The 16,347-nt window shown below is 42.7% G+C and overlaps 1 protein-coding gene across 4 annotated transcripts in view; it reads left to right on the forward strand.

The window, feature by feature from the left end:
• The window catches only part of hip1 (huntingtin interacting protein 1), a 308,710-nt gene that overhangs the window by 62,553 nt on the left and 229,810 nt on the right, over positions 1 to 16,347 (forward strand). The window lies entirely within an intron of this gene.

Below are 16,347 nucleotides of genomic sequence, written 5' to 3' on the forward strand. Positions count from 1 at the left end.
GGTTGTGGGGGTGAGATCCACGCAAACATTGGGACAATATGCAAACTCCACAAGGGCCGGGATCGAACCTGGGTTCTTGGCGCCGTGAGGCAGCAGTGCATTCAGTAACTTTATGCCCTTGGTTGAATGTAATGTGCCTTCTGTTAAATGACCAAATTGTAGAGTGGGTTGTATTCCTTGTCGAAACCAGAAGACTTTTTGTCATCACAATCAATTGGATTAAGACCGCATCAAATGTATAGTTTAATCAAACATTATATTTCTTCATCTCTCCCAATGTTATGCTGCGATGGTAGACGGCTGCATTGGCTTATTCTTGTCCTTTCACTTTCTAGAAAAGATATGCCCTTTCCAAATCGTTAGGCTACATTTATTTTTTTTCGTTCTTTTCTCCACGGCAGTGCTTGAGGTTTTTGATCAGCTAATTTGTGACTGGCTGCGTGAAGACTGCCAAAGAGAGAAATTGACTTTGTATAGCACCTCATCACAACTCTCTTAAAATGTTACACCCATACACTTTGTAAAATGGAATTACATTGCACAATTACTGTTGTGTGCCAAACTTTGGCAGTCATCAGAAACAAAATCCAAACATGGAGCGCAATGAATAACCATGAAATCTTTAGTATAGAACAAAGAACAAAGAAAAGTACAGCACAGGAACAGGCCCTTCAGCCATCCAAGCCTACACGACCATGCTGCCCATCTAACCTAAAAGCTGCTACACTTCTGGGGTCCCTATCCCTCTATATTTCCATACTATTCATGTATTTGTGAGGATGCCCCTTAAATGTCACTATCATACCTGCTTCCACCACCTCTGATAGTGAGTTTCAGGCACCCATTGCTCTCTATATAAAAACAAAGCTTCCCTCGCACACCCCTCTAAACTTTGCCCCTCGCACATTAAACTAACATGTAATTGACTCTTCCACCCTGGGAAAAACGTTCTGACTATCTACTCTGTCCATGCCCAACACAAACTTGTAGACTTCCATCAGATCGCCCCTCAACCTCCGTCGTTCCAGTGAGAACAAACCAATTTTATCCAACCTCTCTTCATAGCTAATCTAATGCCCTCTGTACCAGGCAACATCTTAGACATAGACATAGAACATACAGTGCAGAAGGAGGCCATCTTGGTAAACCTTTCTGTACCCTCTCCAAAGCCTCCATCCTTATGGTATTTGACGACCAGAATTGAACACTATATTCCAAGTATGGCCTAACTAAGGTTCTGTACAGCTGCAGCATGACTTGTCAATTTTTATACTTAATGCCCTGGCCGATGAAGGCAAGCATGCCATTTGCCTTCTTGACTACCTTCTCCACCTGCGTTGCCACTTTCAGTGACCTGTGAACCTGTACACCCAGATCCCTCTGCCTGTCAATACTCTTAAGGGTTCTCCCATTTACTGTATATTTCCCACCTGTATTCGACCTTCCAAAATGCATTTCCTCACATTTGTCTAAATTCAACTCCATCTGCCATCGCCCCACTCGTATCCTCTGACAGTCCTCATTGCCACCCGCAATTCCACCAATCTTTGTGTCGCCTGCAAACTTACTAATCAGACTAGTTACATTTTCCTCCAAATAATTCATGTTTCCTTCAAACAGCAAAGGTCCCAGCACTCATCCCTGCGGAACACCACTAGTCACAGCCTCCATTCAGAAAAGCACCCTTTCACTGCTACCCTCTGTCTTCTTTCACCAAGCCAGTTCTGTATCTATCTTGCCAACTCACCTCTGATCCCTTGTGACTTCACATTCTGTTCCAGTCTGCCATGAGGGACCATGGCAAAGGCTTTACTGAAGTCCATATCTGTTTGACCACGTGATTGTGGCCCTGGTTTAATGTCTTGCCCAGAAAATGGTACAGCCAAAAATCCAGTTGTCCTTCAATATCGCATTGAGATGTCGGCCCAGGCTGTGTGCTCAGATGTTGATTTCTGAAGGTTGAAACCACAGCTGTCTCAATTGGAGATATTGAACCAAGTTGAAGAGTAGCTTTTCCCCCAACTCAATTTGCGGAGGTTCGCAACTTGCGGCATATATAGAGAGCTTGGGCAGAATATGGGCCTAATTTTATGACCATTAGTTCAGCTGGCCCAAAGATGACCACTCAAATGTTTGGTACATCGCTCTGTCAGGCAAAACTTTTACCAGCAGAGCAAAATTGGAAAATTCTCCCTTGGGTGTGAAGTCTTTGAACATTGTATGTTGCAGTACTGTCAGACCACAAGATGTCACCAGTGGGTTTTGCAGATAGAATGCCATCAGTTGGTAAAAACAAAAGATTGCAACCTTCCAGCATAATTTTAGGATCTTTGGTCTGAAACAGAGGCTTTATTGAAGTTTAGTCCACTAATCTAGTACTCTGTTCAGTTTGGATTAGATTGGATTATTGTCAGGTGTACTGAGGTGCAATGAAATTTATTTTTCTGCATGCAGTTCAAACAGATCATTTTAGCACAAAAAAAAGAAAATACGTAGTAGGGCAACACAAGGTACACAATGAAATGAAAATCGCTTATTGTCACAAGTAGGTGTCACAAGTAGGCTTCAAATGAAGTTATTATGAAAAGCCACTAGTCGCCACATTCCGGCGTCTGTTCAGGGAGGCTGGTACAGGAATTGAACCCGCGCTGCTGGCCTGCTTTGGTCTGCTTTAAAAGCCAGCTATTTAGTCCTGTGCTAAACCAGCCCCTAGTTTGTGAATGCATAGACACCGGCATCAGGTGAAGCATACAGGAGTGTAGTATTAATCGGGTCAGTCCATAAGAGGGTCATTTAGGAGTCTAGTAACAGCGGGGAAGAAGCTGTTTTTGAATCTGTTTGTCCATGTTCTCAGACTTTTGTGTATCCTGCACGATGGAAGAATTTGGAAGAGTAAGGGTGGGAGGAGTCTTTGATTATGCTGACCACTTTCCCCAGGCAGCGGGAGGTGTAGATGGAGTGAATGGATGGGAGGCAGGTTCGTGTGATGGACTGGGCCGTGTTCACGCTGTGATGCAGCCAGATAGGATGCTTTCTAATTAATAATCTTTATTGTCACAAGTAGGCTTACATTAACACTGCAATGAAGTTACTGTGAAAAGCCCTTAGTCGCTACATTCTGTTCGGGTACACAGAGGGAGAACTCAATGTCCAAATTACCTAACAGCATGTCTTTCGGAACTTGTGGGAGGAAACTGGAGCACCCGGAGAAAACCCACGCAGACACGAGGAGAACGTGCAGACTCCGCAAAGACTGACCAAAGCCAGGAATCGAACCGGCACCCTTGTGTTGTGAAGCCTTAGTGCTAACCACTGGTGCACTTGTAAAAGTCGGTAAGACGCAATGTGGACATGCCGAATTTCCTCAGTTTCTTGAGGAAGTTATAGGTGCTGTTGTGCTTTCTTGGTCGAAGCGTCTGTGGGTAGACCAGGACAGATTTTTGGTGATTTGCACACCTAGGAATTTGAAGCTGTCAACCATCTCCACCGTGGCCCTGTTTATGCAGACAGGCGTGTGTACAGTACTTTGCTTCCTGAAGTCAATGACCAGCTCTTTACCTATTCTAGAAATAGAAGATTGTAATGCGATATTCTAATCATGCAGCTTTTAAGCCAGCTTCACAGAATGACTGTACTTGAGTAAGGATTCTGTGCGAAACAGTAGGTCATTACTAACTTGCTTACTCCATCTTGGACTTGGACCCCTCCAAATCTTCCTATTTTCTCCTTGCTTTCAGTCCCCTCACCTAATTCTACCCTGCTGCTCATCAACCACCCAGTCTCTTTCGTGGAGCAGCTTTTCTCTCAAAGGTGCTCCAGTCATGCAAGTGTTTGTATTGAGACTATTACACTTATCCAGTCCTGTCTCATCTGAGTCCAATGATTTATCTGTGATGCTCTTCATCACATTCGCATCACTCGTAAAGCTACCGTTTCACCCTCGTGTTGGGTTGTCAGATCATTCAAAATGTTCCCTCCAGACACACATTTGGTCATGTAGGCTCTGTAGTTACACTTCTGGATGTAGTTCACAATTCAAACAGTTCCTGAAGCAATGCCCACCAGGAAGTGTTTGAGTTTCAGCTATTTCCAATGTCCTACAAGGCTGAAATACTTCTGGATCTGAATACCTGTGGATTTGCCCTAGTTCCCTTTTGATGGATGCCTTCGGAGCTGTCCTTGTTTACACAGTTAGCCTGGTGTGTCAAAGCTAATGAAGACCTTGTGTACACGGGAGTTTGGATTTGCTGAACTACATGGTGATTGAAATGAGAATTTGCTGGATTTCTGATGTGACTCTGCCCGTGGGTGAGTCGGCTGCTGATGGTGCCTTGTGATAAATGAAGAGTGGCCCCAATTGGTGGGGCGGGGGGGGGGGGGGGGGGGAAGTGGTGTTGTGTTATGTACTCTGGGATAGCACAGGCTGCAACTGGATGCAGCTTTAACCAAGAGATACTCCAGACCTTGAAGTTAGTTCAATCTGATTTATTGAACCAGTAGCACAGTTCGCTGTGAGTTTGACTCTCTGCTAACCTAAGTGTGGTTACTCTGTCTGACTGAACCAGATTAGCTCTTAGCCACATGCTGGAGGTGTGATACTGTACATACACCCTGACTCACTCTGTAGATGTTCATCAGTGGAAAGAGGCGGAGTGTGAGCATCTCGTGCCTTTTATAGTGAGATACCACCCCTGAGTGTCCTGCCTGATGATTGGTCATGTCCTGTTCTCTGTGTTCATTAGCTGCCTGTCTGTATATCAAGACAGGGGATGGAGTTGGGGAAGCAAAGTTCCATTCACCCAGCATTTGAATACAAAGCAAAATACTGTAAACGGTGGGAATCTGAAATACAAACAGGAAATGCTGGATAAACTCAGTAGGTCTGGCAGCATCTGTGGAGAAACACTGGTTTGCTCTCCACAGATGCTGCCAGACCTGCTGAGCTTATCCAACTTTTTCTGTTTTTACTACTTTTCCCTTCTATTAATATAGTGTTTTTCACAATCACTGTGTCCCAAAGCACTTTTTACAGCCACTGAAGTACACTGTTGTAATGTTGGAAACATAGGCACTAAATTACGCACAGCCAACTCCTGCAAGCGGCAGTGTGACTAACAACAAAGTAATTTATTTTCCTAATGTTGATTGAAGGATAAGTAAATGCTCAATACGCTATATAAATGCACATCGTGAATGGTCATGCCCCTGCTGCAGTGCAAACTTCATAACTCTAATCAGCAAGGCTGCTCTTTTTTTTGTTTACATGTGAGCTGCTTTTGAGTTAGAGCTCTCTATCTCCATTGAATCCATTGTACATTGTTCCCTGTCTCTCCTGAGTGTCCTGCCTGATGATTGGCAACTGAAGCTATAATTAAGTTGCTGGCGTGACTGAGAGCCATGAATAATTAAGAAAACTGAAGCATGCTGTTGAGCTTCCTTTATCAGCTGGGCGCTGCTGTTGTTACTGCCTAGTTGCCCAGAAACGTGAAGATAGGATCCCCTGTACTGAGGCTTAGCAAGGAGAAAGAGGGAGTACTTTTGCTGCTGTAGACCCAATGGGCATCAATGGTTTCAGTTTGTAACTTTTATCTGCCTTTTCTTTTCAGTATATGATCAAACAGACAGAGGGAACAAGTGCCACTTACTTAATGTGTGTTTCTGACCAATGTTTATCAATTTGTGCCAGCTATGGCTTTGCTGGTAGCACTTATGCCTCTGAATTACAAGCTTCTGGGCTGAAGCAAGGCTGACATTCCAGCGCAATACTGGGGAAATGTTGCATCGTTGACGGTCCTGACTTCTGAATGAGACATTTAAATTGAAGTCCTAGCTGATTTCAGTGGACATTAAGATCTTGTGATACCATTCTGAAGAAGAGCAGGCGGAGTTTACCCTGGTGTCCTGGGAAATGGCTATCCCACCGTCAACATGCAAAAAGCGGACTCTCTGATCATTATCACATTGCTTATGTGAGCTTGCTTTCTGGAAAGTAAGTTGCGTTTGCTATATTGCAAAAGTGACTTTTCAAAACGTACATGATTGTCTTTAAAATGTTCAGTAGTCTTAAAAAGTACTTATAATATAAGTTTTTTTTGGCAAAACTCCTTGTCCAAACAACAGGCTCACTGTGATCCAAGTCTTTGTTTACATAACAGTCTTATTTTGTTGTCTGCAAAGGACACAGCTGTAGCATTGCAGAGTAGGTTGCATTTAGAATAATACTTATTGCATGGGAAATTACAACACAAAAAAACATTCAGCCCATCTACTCAATGCTGTGTTTCCCCCTGCAACCCCACCTCCCCAACTATAAAATAGCGCACCCTTAAAAACGTATAACAGGACAGCATGGTGACGCTGTGGTTAGCACTGTTGCCTCACGGCACCAAGGACCCAGGTTCAACCTGGCCCTGGGTCACTGTCCATGTGGAGTTGCACATTCTCCCCGTGTCTGCGTAGGTCTCGCCACAACAACCCAAAGACGTGCAGAGTAGCTGGATTGGCCACACTGACAATTGTCCCTTAATTGGGGGAAAAATTAATTTTGGTACTCTAAATTTATTTTAAAAAACCTATAGCAGAAGACCATAGCCAGATTTTGCCACCAGCACTTCAAACTGAGGTCTGGGAACTGTTATGAATACCGGACGTGACCACAAATTATGATCTCAGTAGAGACTACTAATGTGCGTATTTTTTCAGAATCTGAACACTCAAGCTAGAAACGTTAAGTCACAAGATTCATGGGATTAAATGAAGAATTTTACAAAACAAAAAACAAAAAAAGTGAATATTCATAACTGTACTGTCGTAAATAGTCAAAATAGTGGGTGGGACAATGGATAGCGCAGCTATTTCACAGCTCCAGGAACCCGGGTTCAATTCTGGCTTTGGGTGACTGTGTGGACTTTGCACTTTCGCCCGTGTCACAGGCGGCATGATGGCCCCGGGTCACTGTCCGTGTAGAGTTTGTACATTCTCCCTATGTCTGCGTGGGTTTCCTTCCACATTCAAAGATGTGCAGGTTAGGTGGATTGGCCATGCAAAATTGACCATTAGTGTCCAGGGATGTGCAGGTTTGGTGGACTTACGCAGATGGGGTGGGGTTTTGTTTCGAAGGGTTGGTGCAGATTCAATGGGCTGAACGGCCTCTTTCTGCACTGCAGGGATTCTATGGATTCACAGTCAAAAAAGGGTAAAGATATTAAAAGAACAATGAATAGTTACTTATTTCCCAAACCAAATTTCCTTCTATACCTGTTTTGACTGCTGTGCAAACTATTTACCAAACTTTGGAAGATTAACCACTTGGTTTGAGTACTGCTTTTAAGATTTATGTAAAGGTAAAGATTTCTGTGTCCTTCCACTTACTTCCTGCATGATTTTGCCTTTGATTCTCCTTAAATCATCCTATAGTTAGGGATTCCCATTTCCTCAAATAACCATTCAGAACTCACTCAGGAATCTTGTATCTAGATTGTGCACATGGTCTTTGTTAATAGATTTTTAAACTCCTCTGGCCAGCACATTAAATTTCTAATGTACTGGAAAGTGATGTTCCTTGCTCTGTAGCCAGATTATACCAAAAACAAAAGACCCTCCTTGAGACCAGAGCGCCACGAACTGACAATTCTTGTTGATCCATTGCTTTATTCTGTTCCCAAGCGACTTGGTCACATGATCATTTTGCGGGAAACCAAGTTCTTCACCAAAAGCAACTCTGAAAGAAAACTAATTCCTAAGTTTCTCCAACCCTCCCGTCCACCCCAAGAAAATCTGCCGGATGGTTCCACCCTGTGTGATATTGCTGGCATTAAGCGTGCAGGAGCAGATATTGCTGGCACTAACCATGCAGTAGCTGTTATTTCTCTTGGTTTGTTTTTTCTTTCCTTTTTGTGGACCTCCCTTTTGAAATTGGAGAAGATTTGCATTCCAATAGGTGTAATTTGTAGCTTCTCTGTCCCCTGTCCCCCCACCCATTGCAAGCACTTAAATCCAGCGGTGTAAACTGGTCAGAAGAAGGCTTTGTGAGATGATCCATGTTCTTGCAGCTGCTAAAACCATTTTTAAATGTGGATGTCCTTAATAGGGAGACAAAATGTGTATGTATAACTGGTACAGTGGGTGCAAGGGGACCCTGAAGTTGTTGCTTAGGTTATTTAGGACTTGGTCCTGTCATGTTGGCAAAGGGTGGCAGATTCCACAGAAGTAGACATTTAAAAGAATTATGCATTTCGTATAGTCAGAGCACATTGTAAGGTTTGACTCTGAGATTACAGACGGACGTGTATATCTTGTACACATTGTAGTGTAAGTTTTGCAGCATACAAGTTGGTTGTAGTTGGATGCACTTTCCATAATTTCTGCTGTTTTGCATTCAGCTGGCTGTTATAAAACGTTACACATGACCCGGCCAGAACATCTCGGCATGTGATCTCCTGGGAGAGGCAAAAAACTGAAAAACTCCGCAAAGAGAAGATAGTTTTGAAAATTCCCCATTGACCTCGATGTGCAATTGAAACTAGTTCACCAGCCCACAACATCACCCAGACCAAGTGTTAGCGATAAAGAAACTTGCCTTCTATATGGTACAATCTCTGCCTTAATCTGGAACCATTTCTGCCACGTCTTGAACGCTTGCAGAGAGTCAGCACGCGGCATATCAAATGGTAAAGCCTTCCTGAGGTGAAAGACTGTTCAAGTCAAAAATTTTTCTACTCTGTCATGGTTGCTTGTAGTGCAGAGAAAATGAAGCCTTTCACCTGAGATACTGGTGTAATGGAGCACCATAATGCCTTGAAGTAATTAACAGTACTTTCTACATTACTGATGAACCTGGTTCTCATTGATCATTCAGGATGTGGTAAAGCCACAATAATAATAATAATAGTTTTATAACTTGCAGCTGTAAATGCTCACCCAAATGTCACAGAGGATAGAATGTGGTGGAATGTCAGGTGTACCCTCCCTATGACCGCAGGCGTTATTTTTGTTTTATTCAATTAGCGAGTACTGAGACAGCTGTATTGCCGATTGGTTTGCAGGGCACCAGTCTGGAATAGTGCCGTAAGTCTATAGTTTGCGGGTGGGTTAAAGGGAGAATTCTACCTCTTTTTTTTTGGGGTAGGAACAGAAATCACCTTGCCACTTGTGGAGGGATGCATCATTTTGTTGAAGATGGGTGAACAACTGGACCGGTCTGACATCCCACCAGAAGTAGAAGTCATAGGCGAATAGTTGAAATGTTTGATTCATATACTTGGTCTTTCTCTCCCCTTTTATGTATGATTTTTTTTTTTTACTGCATAAGTGGACTCCTCAAATCAGTTGCTGAGAGCTGTGCTTTGCTATGCTGCTGATTATTATCCAACGACAACCTGTTGAAGATGGCCCTGCAAAGTCTTAAGACTGTTGCTGAATAATGTTTTGACTATTTAATAAATTCTCACTGGATACATGCACTGCAAATAACAATTTGAATTTATATAATGCCTCTATAACGTAGCCGAAAATTCTCAAGCCACCAATCCACAAGAACCTGTTATAGACAGGTGACCGAAAGTTCGGTGAAAATGATAGCTTACAGAGGTATAAAGATACCAAGTATTGTTTGAGCCAATTTAATTCTTCCAATGAACTGACACAAACGCCCAAGTCAGGTTGTGTTTCTGCTCCTGAGGCCAGTACTGAGGAAATGCTGTTGACACATCTGACATGTCCACTAAATTTGATTGCATCCCTTAACAAAACTGTCTACAAACCGATCATCTGATTATTAATTCATTTGCTCGTGGAACCTTGGAGTATACTAACTGTTAGCTGAGTTTAACTGCTTGGGTGAATGCACTTTAGTAATGATCGGTTGCTTGCAAAGTGTTTTTATATGCCCTCAGGATATATGCTAACATGCTTTATAAATTCAGCTTTATTCATTCTTGACAATCCAATGACCCGTGTGAACACGGGTCAAAATTGGAGTTGGCTGTGATACCCCCTTTCCCTTACTCTGCTTGATTGCTAATCCCCAGGATCACACATCAAGAATAGTACTTTGGGCGAAGGACTAAAGAGCTCACCTGAAATGCTAAAACCATGCCGGTGAAAACGTGGTTGGTTTAGCTGTCAGCTGTGGTTCCGTTGATACCACTCTCCTCCTGTGGCATGGAGTTTCAGCCTCCAGTCCCACTGGAGGGCTTGAGCACAAAAAACCAGGCTGACCCACTAGTGCGGTACTGCTGCAGTGTTGGAGAAGCCACCTTTTGGATAAAATGTTGGACACGCTTGCGTTGATGTAAAAGATCACATGAAATTATTAACTGAGCAAGTGTGTTATCCTGGTTTCCTCCATCAACATAAAAAATGTTTACCTGTGGGTGGCACGTGGCACAGTGGTTAACACTGCTGCCTACGGCGCTGAGGACCCTGGTTCAAATCCCGGCCCTGGGTTACTGTCCGTGTGGAGTTTGCACATTCTCCTCATGTCTGCGTGGGTTTTACCCCCACAACCCAAAGTTGTGCAGGCTAGGTGGATTGGCCACGCTAAATTGCCCCTTAATTGAAACAAAATAATTGGGTCCTCTAAATTTATAAAAGAAAAAGATAAAGCCCCATAAAAACCGATTTGTCTGATCATTATCATATTGCTGGGGGTTAATTAGCTCAGTTGGCTGGATGGCTGGTTCATGATGATGGCGCCAACAACACGGGTTCAATTCCTGTACAAACTGAGGTTATTCACGAAGACCCTGCCTTCTCAGCCTTGCCCCTCGTATGAGATGTGATGACTGAGTTGAAATCACCACCAGTCAGCGCTCTCTATCAAAGGGGAGAGCAGCCGTTGGTCTTCAGGGACTATGGAGACATTTACATCACATTGCTGTTGTTTGTGGGGACTTGCTGTGAGCAAATTAGTTGCTGCGTTTCCTACATTACAACAGTGGCTGCATTTCAAAGTACTTCTTTGGCTATAAAGCGTTTTTCAGATGTCTGGTGGCCATGTAAGTCTTTGTTTTTTTTAGTAGAATTTAAAAAGATAAATAAATTTAAGAGTACCCAATTATTTTTTTCTCCAATTAAGGGGCAGTTTAGCATGACCAATCCACCTAACCTGCACATCTTTGGGTTGTGGGGGTGAAACCCACGCAGACATGGGGAGAATGTGTAAGCTCCACACGGCCAGTGACCTAGGGCCGGGATTCGAACTAGGGTCCTCAGCGCCGCAGTCCCAGTGCTAACCACTGCGCCACATACTGCCCTTTTTTTATTAGAATTGACAGACACCAAGAACCTGAGTCTCCTCTTGAGAGCAGTAGACAAAGGTGACAGCTGGTAGGCAGCATTATGTTATGTTGTAGATGTGAGGAATTAAGAATCATCATTCAATAACTTGGAATAAATGATTTTGTGACACTCGCTGCAGGTGGGTTGATTCTGATTTTAAAAAGTACTCTTAGATTTATGTGGCTGTCAGCAAATGCTGCTGCTCAAGTTGATGATGTAATTAAATCTGTTTTTCTCCAAACATCCTTCTGGGGTCTTGCACTTTTGCGTCATTTCAAGCCTCTGGACTCTGTCTCGTGCTTGTTCTCTCTCTGGTTGGAATGAGAGTACACTTAAGAGTACACTTGCAGAATGGACAGTCTGAAATGATGGTGCAAGCACATTCAAACTCCCAAAAGGAGAATGGATAAATACTAAGGATAACTTTGCCGGGTTATGGCAAAGCGTAGGGGAATAGTAGGAATTGGATAACTCTTCCACACATCCTTATCTCCCTACTGTGATGAATGTAGAGATTGTCATACACTATATTTTATATTCTGTTGAAATAATGTTATTAAAAGCCCTGGTTTAAAATGCATACAGACCCTGTGTCTACTAAAGTTGTAATTAAAGAGTTGTAAAAGGTGAGATGAGCATTCAATCCAACCACTTAATTGGTTACAGATAAAGGGCTAATGAAATAGTGTTTTGATGCTGGAGATTCTGTTAAGTGTCGGTAATTGAGGGATTGTATTTAGTTCTGGATCAATAGGTCATGGAACTTAGCCGGATACAGATGATGTAACTAATGGGAGGAGCCAGGTTGTACGTTTGTAGTCTTGTAGGATTTTAAGTTAAATCACAGTTTTGCCAAATGTGGTTAGGTTGAGTCAGAAGAGTCTGAGACAAGGCAGTGTACTGGATCTATTCTTGAATGGAACTCTCTCCACAGCACAGCTGAGCATGTAACCTGTTTGTTAACTTTATTTATTTATTTGTACTGTGTTGGGTTGCTTAATTGGATTTAGTGGCAGGTGTAGACAGTAAGTTCAGGTTTTTCCTTTTATTTAAGAACCGTTAATCAAAGGAAGGGTGGCACAGTGGTTAGCATTGCTGCCTCACGGCGCCAGAGATCCGGGTTCAATTCCGACCTTGGGTGACTGTATGGAGTTTGCACATTCTCCCATGTCTGAGTCGGTTTCCTCCAGGTGCTCCGATTTCCTCCCACTGTCCAAAGATGTAGGTCAGGTTCAGGATTATTGGGATATATTATTGGGAGTGGGCTTGGTTGGAGTGCTCTTTCAGAGGGTCGGTGCTGAATCGATGGACCGAATGGCCTCCTTTTGCACTGTCTGGATTCTATGAAATAGCTTTACAATGATGCGGTTAATTTTATGTTTAAATTAAAGTTTATTTTAACATAAAAGATACCTATTGTCCATTTAATGGAAAATTGCTTGGGGTTCTCGGCTGGTATTCTAACAAATATTGGGTCTGGTCTGGTATGCTAACACACCAGATTTATTTTATATATCTTGCATTTTAGTTCTACTTCTAGTCGGTTATTTTCTATTTCAGTGTGTCATCTTGAGAATCATTGTTTCTATATGGCTCTGTACTGACCCGCGCTGACCACATCTAAAAATGCTTTACACTTGTATTGTGCTTCATCGTGTCATCAGGCTGTCCCACAATCGGTAATTTACTTTTTGAAGTGCAATCTGTTATTCTGTGGAACAAAATCATCACTGTTATCCTGTTCAGAAGTTTGGCTATAATTACTGCGGCAACAGTCACTCAGCTGTCAGTTTTCTGAGGTAGCGTGGAAGAGAACTACTACAGGAGACGACAGACAAAGCCAAAGGCTTCAATGTGGAGTTTTCGCTCATTGAAATACCTTAAGCAAACTGGTGATATTTGCCATTTAGTGTGTGCAGTACCATTAATTTGTGTAATATTACCACCAAGGAAACCAAATACTTCACTACTGTGGGCATCAATTTATAGCCAAGGGTTTCAAAGATTATAGTCTGCAGAATGTAGCTGCCTATTTTATCCCTGATATTTTTGCGTTAAATTCTTGTGACCTAAACATGGCATTGTTGTCTCAACTATCTCTGGGATCACAAGAAAAGGATCTTGCCAGCCAGGTACTGGTAATGGTTAGTCCTTGGAACGGATGATCCCGATTATCATGTATGATGTGGGCAAGACCTGTCCGATCCCAAAGGAGCAAATGGACAAATAGGACTGAGATCCCATCAGGGAGGGACCACTTATTACAATTGAGAGAGGAGTTCCTGTCCAAATTGTTCGGTACTTGGGTTCCCTTTTGGGTCACTTCATTTTTTTTTTTGCAGGTGTTACCCAGGTGCAATGTACCACCAGATGTAAATATATGATGTAAAAAAATATAGATGTTAAAATAAATCAAAACAACTGATGAAAGCACCTGTGGCCTTGGTCCAGTCACCTAATTCTCACGATTGGATACCCTAGACAATAAGCGAATGTGAACAGGAGGAGACCATACTACTACCTGAGTATGGCCTGCCATTCAGTACGATCACTATTGATTGTCTCACGATTGATTATCTGCTGCAACTCCAGTTTTTGTCTGCTTCTCATAATCCCTTGATTCCCAGTGAGACAAAAATACTGTGTCTCTGTCTTGCACATACTCCGCAATGGAGCATCTGTAACCCCATAGGGTGGTTAGTTCTCAAGATTCCCAACCATTTGAGATAAGGTGTTTTCTCTGCAACTCCATCTTAATTGATTGACCCAATGTCCGTGTTCTAGATTCCCCATGCTGGGAAACAATGTTTTAGTATCAATCTTGCAAGTTTCAACAAGATCACCTCTTCTTCTAAATGCCAAGATTCTTGGCCCCATTTATTCAGCTCTCATTTGGACAAGCTCCTTATCCGAGGAACCAACCGTGGGAACCTTTGCTGCATTACTCTTCCCCCCCCCCCCCCCCCCCCCCCCCCCCCCCATGCAAGTATATCCTTCAAGAAGGAAACCTGTTCCACAAAAAAAAAAAGGTGCGACGGCCAAATCTAGAGCCCCTTGATGTCAAGGAACGGAAAGGGTAAATTGAGGCAGAAAAGGAAAACTTACGTCAGACAGCAAAAGCTTAAAAGATGAGAGGAGTATTGAAAAGTGCAGGGGTGAATTCAGGAGATTAGGAAAGCAAAGAGTAAAATAATATTGGCAAATATAATCAAGGAAAACTCAAAGATGTTTTATTAAGAGGAAAATAATAATTATGGAAAGAGTAGTGCCCATAAGATCAAAAAGATAACATATTTGTGGAAGCAGAGATGTCGGTATGGTTTTTCATGAATACTTTTGCATCTGTCTTCACAAAAGAGGGATCTGTTGACATTGTAATTAAGGAGGAGGTGTGTGAAATATTTGATGTACTAAACATTGGGAGAGAGGAAGTATTAGGGGGATTAGCATCGGAAGTGGATAAATGACCAGGGCAAATGGAACGTATCTCTGGCTGTTAGCTAGGGAGGAAATAATGGACGCTCTGACCACTTTCCAATACTTACTGGATGCACTTGTGGTGCCAGAGAATAGGAGGACTGCTAAAGTTGCACCTTTTGTTTAAAAATGGAGTGAGGGATAGACAGAGGACAGTCAGTCTAACCTCGGTAGTGGATAAATTACTGGAGTCACTTCTCGGAGACAGGATAAGCTGTCACTCTAAAAGGCACAGCGTAATCAAGCACAGTCATCATGGATTTGTAAAGGGAAGGTGGTGTCTTACTAACCTGATTGAGGATTCAATGGGGATTATGAGGGTTGTGTAATTAGTGGTATACCTGGATTTTAGCAAGGTTTTTGATGAGGTCCTACATGGACTAGTTGGAAAAATAAATAAATAAAAGCATCATGACCCAGGAACTGGAGCAATTGACTCAGTGGCAGGAAAAAGGGTAATTGTTGATGAAAATTTGTGACTGGAAGGCTCCTTCCAGTGTGGCTCTGCAGGGCTCGGTGCAAGGTTCCCAGTATTTTGTGATGTATCAATGATTTAAACTTTGATGCAACGGGGCATAAAAGAAGATTGGCCGCGTGATTGATGGAGAAGAGGGAAGCTGAAGACTGTAGGAAGATATCAATGGCCTGGTCAGGTAGGTAGAAATGTAGCAAATGGAATTCAACCCTGAGAAATATGGGTGATGCACTTGAGAGGTCAAAACAAGGCAAAGGGAATACACAATAAATGGGAGGACACCAGTAGCAGTGTAGAGGAAGAGTGAGGGACCTTTGGAGTGCATGCTCACATAATCTGGAAGGTAGGAGGACAGGTCGATAAAGTGGTTAAGAAGGAATATGGAATACTTTATTAGCTGAGGCATAGAATAGAAGAGGAAAGGAGGTTATGCTGGAATTACATGAAAAACTAGTTTGGCCAGGGAGAGTACTGCTATGAATTTCTGTTGTGGAAGGGTCCCCTCCTGTTCCCTGTTTATTTTCTTATTTCCCTTCTTTTATTTTGCCATTGCATTTTTGATTCATGGATGATAAATGGACATTGACTAATTAAGCACAGGATTGCAGCAAGCAGGTGAGATCAGTGATGACTGATTGATTGATTGATGTGGCTGATTGCCAATGAATTGGCCCCAAAAGGCTGTGCTCTGCCCAGTAACAAGTGATGATTTTGATTTGATCCCACTAAAATGGTTCAGACCTAAGGAGCTTTCAGTTTCATTTTGACAGCTAAGAGATAAGACCCATTCTCTAATTCCATTCCATTTCTAGGTTCAGAATCTGCTAAGTCTGCAAAAAAGGCTGATGTGAACCAACCAATTGTTTCTCCAGAAAAGGCAGATGCGTGAAGCAAAGTTTTATGCGAAGTTTGGGGCCTCTTAGGAGAAGCTGCAAGTAGTATTGCTAAACTGCAAGAAACATCATTGCAGGATGTGCACCAGAGACTTTAGTCCAAGCATGCTGGAACCACCATTTGAAGCAAAGACTTTTATCTTGTGACCTTCATCCTTATTATTTTTACTCCTTTCCATCCCACTTGGTTTGTCCATCTTGTGTGTGTGGGTAGAGGCTGGT

The sequence above is a fragment of the Scyliorhinus canicula genome, chromosome 12, assembly GCF_902713615.1.
Source record: "Scyliorhinus canicula chromosome 12, sScyCan1.1, whole genome shotgun sequence".
NCBI classification, from domain to species: Eukaryota; Metazoa; Chordata; class Chondrichthyes; order Carcharhiniformes; family Scyliorhinidae; genus Scyliorhinus; species Scyliorhinus canicula.